At 51.0% G+C, this 7433-nt stretch overlaps 1 protein-coding gene across 3 annotated transcripts in view; it reads left to right on the top strand.

The window, feature by feature from the left end:
• The first annotated feature begins 3913 nt into the window (after nucleotides 1–3913).
• Nucleotides 3914–7433, top strand: part of CDHR2 (cadherin related family member 2) — a 62287-nt gene continuing 58767 nt past the window's right edge. For 2 of the 3 annotated variants that reach the window (XM_037823108.1, XM_037823106.1), the window contains exon 1: nucleotides 3914–3981. The gene's annotated coding sequence lies outside the window, so the exon portion shown is untranslated. Of the gene's footprint in view, nucleotides 3982–4414; nucleotides 4510–7433 lie in introns of those variants that run through there. The other variant, XM_037823107.1, reaches the window with a different exon arrangement.

Below are 7433 nucleotides of genomic sequence, written 5' to 3'. Positions count from 1 at the left end.
TCTGCAAAGCCCTAGTAGCATCAAGGGATGACTGAAAGATATAGAGTTATTTACCTGTTACTCAGACCCAGGTAATCCCTGCCCAGAGCCTAGCAAGCTTCCCAGGCTGCATGGGGAATGCATGCAGGTGACCCTTGAAATGGGCATGCCCATCTGGCCACAACTGCCCCCTCCAGATGCTGTCCAAAGATCTGGGCAGGCCAGGCCATGCCCTCTGGGGAACAAAGCAGTGACTCAGAGCTGTTGGCCCAGAGGTCTGGGGTCTCTTCTACCTGGGGCTGGGCAGCTGGGGCAGAGCTGGAGTCATCTCCTCTCTTTCTATCAGTTAAGTCACCATCAATGACAAGTGCCTACTTTCTCCAAGAGGAGTCTGACAGCTGGGTAGTTTAGCCTGGGGGAAGGACAGCTGTGTAGATGTGGCTTCGTGTACTGGTTCTCTCACCTATGGGAATCTAAACTTGGGTGGTGGTCTAACCTGACTGGACCTCTATTTTCCCATCTGTAATAATCCCTAGGGTAGTTGAGAGGATTAAATGAGATCATTTTAGATCATTTTAGATCAGCAGCCCCCCAAAAGTAGCAATCATTGATACCTGTGTTCAGGATTTAAAATGCATGATTTTGTGTAATCCTCACCACCACTCTCTGGGGTGGGTGCTCTACATTACCTTACCTACAATTTATAATTTAGGAAACCAGTCTCAAAGAGGCAATGTAACTTGCCTGGCCACAAATGAACCCAGCCCTCTGACTCCTGAGCTCGATCTTTTCACCACTGCGTTGTAATAGACATGCCAAGTGTCATCCACCCCACTGCAGTATCCTCTCCTTGGAGACACAAAGGAGGAAATGCCTTCCATGTATCAGAACTCAGAATTGCACCCTAGCTCCCAGAGCCTGGCTATATATGTGTTCTAGTTTGCCAATGCTGCCTTTTCGCAAAACACCAGAAATGGATTGGCTTTTATAAAGGGAGTTTATTTGGTTACACAGCTACAGTCTTAAGGCCATAAAGTGTCCAAGGTAACACATCATCAGGTACCTTCACTGGAGGATGACCAATGGCATCTGGAAAACCTCTGTTAGCTGGGAAGGCACACGGCTGGCGTCTGCTCCAAGTTCTGGTTTCAAAATGGCTTTCTCCCAGGATGTTCCTCTCTAGGCCACAGCTCCTCAAAAATGTCACTCTTAGTTGCTCTTGGGGTGTTTGTCCTCTCTTAGCTTCTCTGGAGCAAAATATCAGCAAAAGTCTGCTTTCAGTAGTCATCTCCAAAATGTCTCTTTTGGCTGTAGCTGCTCTGAGTTCCTTCTGTTTGTCAGCTCTTTCATATGGCTCCAGTGATTTAATTCATACCCATCCTGAATGGGTGGAGTCACACCTCCATGGAAATTATCCAATCAAAGTCTTGTCCACAGTTGATTGAGTCACATCTCCATGGAAACAGGTGATAGAATTAAAGTCTAAGCAACACTAATAGGTCTGCCTACACCAGATTGCAACAAAGATAATGGCATTTAGGGGGACATAATACATTCAAACTGGCACAATACGTATATGTTTTTAAATGGATGGATGTTGGAGTTAATGGGTCCTGTTTCCTTCTTTGCCTTGCCTACTGGGATTTCCAACCCAATTCATTGCCCACCTAGACAACTACCCAGAACTTAAAAGCAAATGTTTTGTGGTTTTACTCAGGCCTATATTTCACTTATTTATCTCACTTATTTTCACTTCATCCAGTTTCCTTGCATTTATAGACATGTGGTAACATATATATATTTTGATCATTTTTTTTTAAATTTTGGGGGGTTCAGGAAGAAATATCCTGGCATGTAGTTACTACCTGATATCAAACTATCTAGTGTGAATCAGCATGGGCTCTGACTGCGAGGGGAGGGTCTCCCCATGGTACTGACAACAACAGACACATGCCCTAAGGAAGCTATGGATTGTGTGATTTGGGGGACCAAACAAGGGCAGGGATTGGTGTTATGTACCTGGCCCCATGCCAAGAGCCATATGTTGATTAATTTTATTCTCACCATGTGTCCCATGAAGTAGGCAATATTATTTTTTTCTGAGTTAGGAAATTCAGTGACAGGTAGGTACTCACTCAAAAGGCTCAACTGCTGGGAGATGACCAAGCCAAGTTCAAAGTCTTGCCTCTCCTGCCTCAACTCTTCTATGCCCCTTCCTTAGCACCTGGATTAGGTGGTGTAGGGACAGGGGACATCCATCCTCAAGGGGATTGTGGTCAAGCAGAAGCCACCTCAACCAGATCTAGGAGAAAAGAGAATGTGTTGGTTTAGTAACTGAAGAGCCTGGGGATGGATAGCTTCAAGCATGGCTGCATCCAGTTGTCACACATGTCATGAGAAATCCTGGCTCTCCATTTCTTTATTCTACTTCACACAGTCTTAGACTATTTCTCAATCAGATTTTACCCTCCTGGTAATAAGTCAACCATTGGAAGCCCCAGAGTCACTTTCTTACAACTTAGAGATTCCAAGGGAGGATGGGGGTGGGGGGGGTGTCTCATTCTCAACTGTTCCAACAAAAGTCCTTCATCTGAATTCCATTAGTTATTTCTGGTTCGGGGAGGTGAACTTCACATAACAATGAATCATTTTAAAAGTGTACAATTCATGTTTTTTAGTGTATTCACAATGTTTTCCAACTAAAAGCGCTGCCTACTCTCAAAACACTTTTGTCTCCTCATGAAAAACACCCCTAAGTCATCACTCCCCTCGATTGGTTTTTATTGGCCCAGCTTGGGTCACATGCCTAAACCTGACCAATAACAGTGGCCACGGGATGCTGTGCTCTGATTGGCTGGCGTGGATCACATGACCACCACCAGAGCAAGGGAGAAAGGAGGGGTGGGGCAGTTTCCCAAAAGGAAAGTGGGTGCTTTTTGCCAAGATAAGTGGGAATTGGTGCTGGGCAGGCGGAACATCAGGCGCCCCTGCCAGGGAGCACTGACGACTTTCTGGGGGTGGAGAGGGAGGCCATCCAGGAAAGTGAGAGGAGCAAGACCCCACCCCTCCTCCCCTGCCCATATGGCACATCCCCGGTGCTGGCTCAGCCATTTGCTCCTCAGATTCCTCTTCTGTAAACAGGGATGATTATAATGGTACCTGCCTCTCCCGGGTGGGGACGTGAGTCAATGAGAGCGTGATGTAAAGCACACTGTAGGTGCTCAATAAATGGAGACACCCACTCCTCCTGGGAGACACAAAGACATCTCCAAGGACTTCCCAGGAGCTTGTGGGGGGAGGGACAAGTTAGAGGGTGTCTGCAGCTCATGGTTCCTTTTGGCACATCCGGGGCTGACTGAGCACCCCTCCTGCCTAAGTGGGTCCCAGTGCACCCTCACAGATGGTGAGGGTGTGGGGACTAGCTCCCTAGGGTCCAGACAGGATGGTTTCAAGAGAGGCGTGACTTCTCCAGGCCACCCAGACAGAAACGGGTAAAAGGTCTGGCCCGTCTCTCCTGTGTCCACTTTGGGACTTTGTGTCTCTGTGGCCGGAGAAGGAATTGGGGGCTTGGTCCCTGGGGGAGATTAAAAGGGGTGATAATGACAGTTGTCACAGCATTCAATGAGGCATGCATTAGCATGTTTGCGAGCCTATTTGCCACCCCCTGTCATCTTCTGCATATGTTTCATGTCACGGCGGACTCCTGTGGTGGGGAGGGGACACAGGGCCCTGACCAGCACACTCTGACCATCACCGTCCTCACCACCTGCCTGCCCCGGGGCTCTGCCTCATCCCATGCCCCCTGGCCACTCTGTCCCACCCCCGGCCCCTCCCCAGCTGTGGTGGGGTCTCCTGAGGAGTCAGCCCCACCCCGGGAGGTGCGATTCCTGGTGGAGTTAATGATTGCACAGGGAAGGCAGGGATGGTGCCAAAGTCTGCCAGCTGCGTGCCTGTGTCTCCCAGTGCCCACCCGCCGCCTCTGCGGCCTCTTCCGGGGCACAGGTAGGGAACGCACGGCTCGGCTGGGGAGGGGCGAGGTGGGGGGGTCTCATGGCCAGGGATGGGGTGGGGCCACTGGGGGCCAAGGCAAACTTTGGGTGTCTTTCAATGTCTTCCGGCATTTGGGTGGGAGTGCTGGGCCCCGCGCTGGGTTGGACATACCAGGGCGAGAGTCCCAGCCCAGCTGCAGATCTCCGTTTCTTCTGCAATGTGGGGCTTAATGCTGCCTCCTTCCCAGGGCTGTGACAGCTCCCTTCCCTTCCAAGTGCTTGGGTAATTGGATCCGCTGAGGGTCCCAGGATAACGGAGGTGGGGCTGCCCCAAGGCCCTTTTTGTGGGAATCTCCAGGCCAGGACTATACCTGGGACTGACACCAAACTGTTTGAACTCATTCCCAGGCCTGGCACATCCCTCACTCTGGTGTTTGCAGCAGAGACTCAGCTGAGAGCCAGGACCAGGCCTGGGCCACCTCCCTGAGGCAGGAACTTGAGGGATGGGGGCACCACGCACAAAACAGGGCCTCAATCGACAGTAAGATCTGGCTGGTCCACACTGGCCGTGGCCAGTGGGTGAACTCTGGTCCTTATAATCTCCCCCTTCTCAGCAGGGGGAAACTGAGGCACAGAGAGGGGAACAGGCTGGCATGGGGTTCCAAAGCAGGTTACATGAAAAGCTGGAATCCAAACCCAGGGAAAACTGACTCCTTAATTGTTATCTGGATGCCGCAGCCTGGGGGATGGACCCCGTGGGGGCCCTATGGCAGGAAACCCGGCTCCTCTAGAGACCCCATCCTTGCACCAGGCCCCCTTGGCTGGGCTTGTGCCTGGTTTGACAAGGGACTCCTGGCTTTGGAGCCAGGCTTGGTTGCCCTTGTTCTTGGGCATCCATCCCTCACTTGCCCTGACTCCCAGTTTCCTCACTGGGAACCCAGAATGATAATTCCTACCTGGGGAACAGTTTTTGGAAAGTCAGTGAGAAACTAGAAGTGAAAGTGGGCTGTGAGCTGGAGGTGGCTAAAATCCCCGCTGGGGGTGGCACTCCCCTCTCTGCCCTCCTGGAGTCTCTGGGCAGCCCTGGGGCCCCCACTCCTATTGACTCAAGATTCTAGCCAAGAGGTCTGGGAGCCATACACTGATGTCACCTCCAGCTGAGGCTGAGGGACCAGCACTTCCTGGCAGGCAGGCCAGCACCCAGGGTCCCATGGTCAGGGTGGGTCTGCCCCCTCCAAGCCAGAGAGGGTTCCAAGAAGTCTCAGGCAGTGTGGGCAATGGGTAGCCACCCTGTTTCATCTCTGTGTTCATTTCAGAAGCTCTTTTTGAAAGCAAGGAGGAGGCAGGGAGTGGGGGTGGGAGTTGGAGGGAAGGAAGCTGTAATCTCTAGAATGTAGATTGTCCCCATGTTGTAGAGAGGCAAACTGAAAGTCATTGTGGTGGGGAACAGGACCCCTGGATGCAGTTGTGTAGTGACTGGGAGCTGGAATTGGATGTGCCTCACTTCAGTCCCAGGTCTTGGCCAGACACTGCCCATGCAGGGAGAAGTGGGGGTCCCCAAAGCACCCTGAGGGCTAGTGGAGGCCTGGGAAAGGGACATCCTTGCCTATTGTCAAGTTCCTTCCTCCCCCAAAACCAGTCCATGGTCAACTCCATTCACTGCTTTTTCATTTTGTGCTTACTCTTTCCCTTATGCCTGCTGGGGAAGGGAGAGAGGGAAAAAGAAGACAAGCCCAGCACCACTGCTTGCTGGGATTACCAGGAGCTCAGGGGCCCAGGAGAGAGGGCACTGACTGCCTTGGACTGGGCCTTAAAGGATGGAAAGTATTTGCACACAAGCAGGAAGTAAGGGAAGTTGTCCTAGGCAGAGGGACAGAACATGCAAATGCACAGAGGAAGGAAAACATAGGGTGTGGATGAGAACAGGAGCAGTGGATTCCACGGGCCACAGGAGGGAAAAGGAGAAACCCAGGATCATGCATACCTAGCTGGCCAGGCCAAGAACCGGAAGTGTGTCCAGTGGCCTCTGGAAGCCATGGGGGAGATGTTGTTTGGGAGTGACATGGCCCGATGAGGTTAGAAGGTGTGTCAGGTTGGTTCGTCCTTATACCTACCCCAACTCCTCCAGGCACTGTGCATTTTTACTCAAGTGACCGAATCCAGGGGATGACGCTTCTGCAGTGTGAACTTTGGTCTCATTATAATCAAATGAGTGTGTTTGGAAAAATTCTCTCTGACAAGGAGGAGGCAAGATAGCAGGTGTGGGAAGGTGGAGAGACCAGAATGCAGCAAGAGAAAACACGGGGCTGGGAGTCAAAAGGGACCATGTGTTAGTCCCCTACCTAGGCTGCTATAACAAACTGGCCCTAATAGAAGTTGGTGGCTTAAAGCAATTGAAGTTTGCTTAAAGCAATTGAGTTCCGGAGGCTGAAAGTGGTGTTGACATGACTGTGCTCCCTATGGGTACTCTAAGGAAAACTACATCTCTGACTCTTCTGGCTTCTGGTGGCTCCTGTTGTTTCTTGGCTCTTAGCAGCCCCACTCCAATCTCTGCCTCCGTCATCACATGGCTGTCTTCCATTTGTGTGTCTGTCTGCATCTCTTCTCCTCTTATAAGGACACGTCATATTGGATTAGGGACCCATCCTACTCCAGTATGACTTCATCATAACTAATTCCTTCTGCACCCTGTTTCCAAATAAGGTCACCTTCCAAAATACTGGGGGTTAGGAATTCATATCATTCAGAGGGAAACAATTCAATCCAGAACAAGAGGTCTCCCACCTCCACCTCTGACCGCTTAGGGGGCACTGAGCAGGGGTCTTAACATCCCTGAGGTTTGATGTCCTCATGGGTAAAGGGGGTTGGCAAGCTATCCCTCCCTTCCAAATGACTGTAAGGACCAGGGGCAGGGAGAGGACTTCACATGTGCCTTTAGCAAATGTAAGGACTTACTGTGATTATTGTCCTAAGGAAGGGTCAGCAGAGTTCTTGAAGCCCCCAGGAGAATGCAAGTTGGGAGAAACTTCAATGAGCAATGAGGGAGAGTGAGTGTAGGAATGGGGTTTGTAGGTGGAGGCCTCAGGGACCCTGGAGAAGGAAGTTCCAAGTTAAGGCTGTTCTCCCTCAACCTCTCCTGTCTGTGGGCTCTGGGTGGCTGGTGGGGAAATCTGGAGGGACAGGGAGAAAATATCCGGAACACTGGAAAAGAGAAAAGGCACAGGCTAACTGCCTGGCTTTGGATTCTGATTTCATTTCTGACTTACTGGGTCATGTCCCTTCCCCTGATGGACGAGGACTAAATAGCAATGGGTAAAAAGTACCAGCTATGGCACATACCCCATCCTGTCAAGGGACTTGGGGACTGGATGGAGGGACCCTGAGTGCAGGAATCTATTCTAAACTGGATGAAGATGGACTTTGTAATTGCGACAAGTACACCAGCATAATCTGCCCATTGCACAT

This window comes from Choloepus didactylus (assembly GCF_015220235.1).
Source record: "Choloepus didactylus isolate mChoDid1 chromosome 11 unlocalized genomic scaffold, mChoDid1.pri SUPER_11_unloc1, whole genome shotgun sequence".
Classification (NCBI taxonomy): Eukaryota; Metazoa; Chordata; class Mammalia; order Pilosa; family Megalonychidae; genus Choloepus; species Choloepus didactylus.
This window is presented reverse-complemented; position numbering and strand designations above follow the sequence as displayed.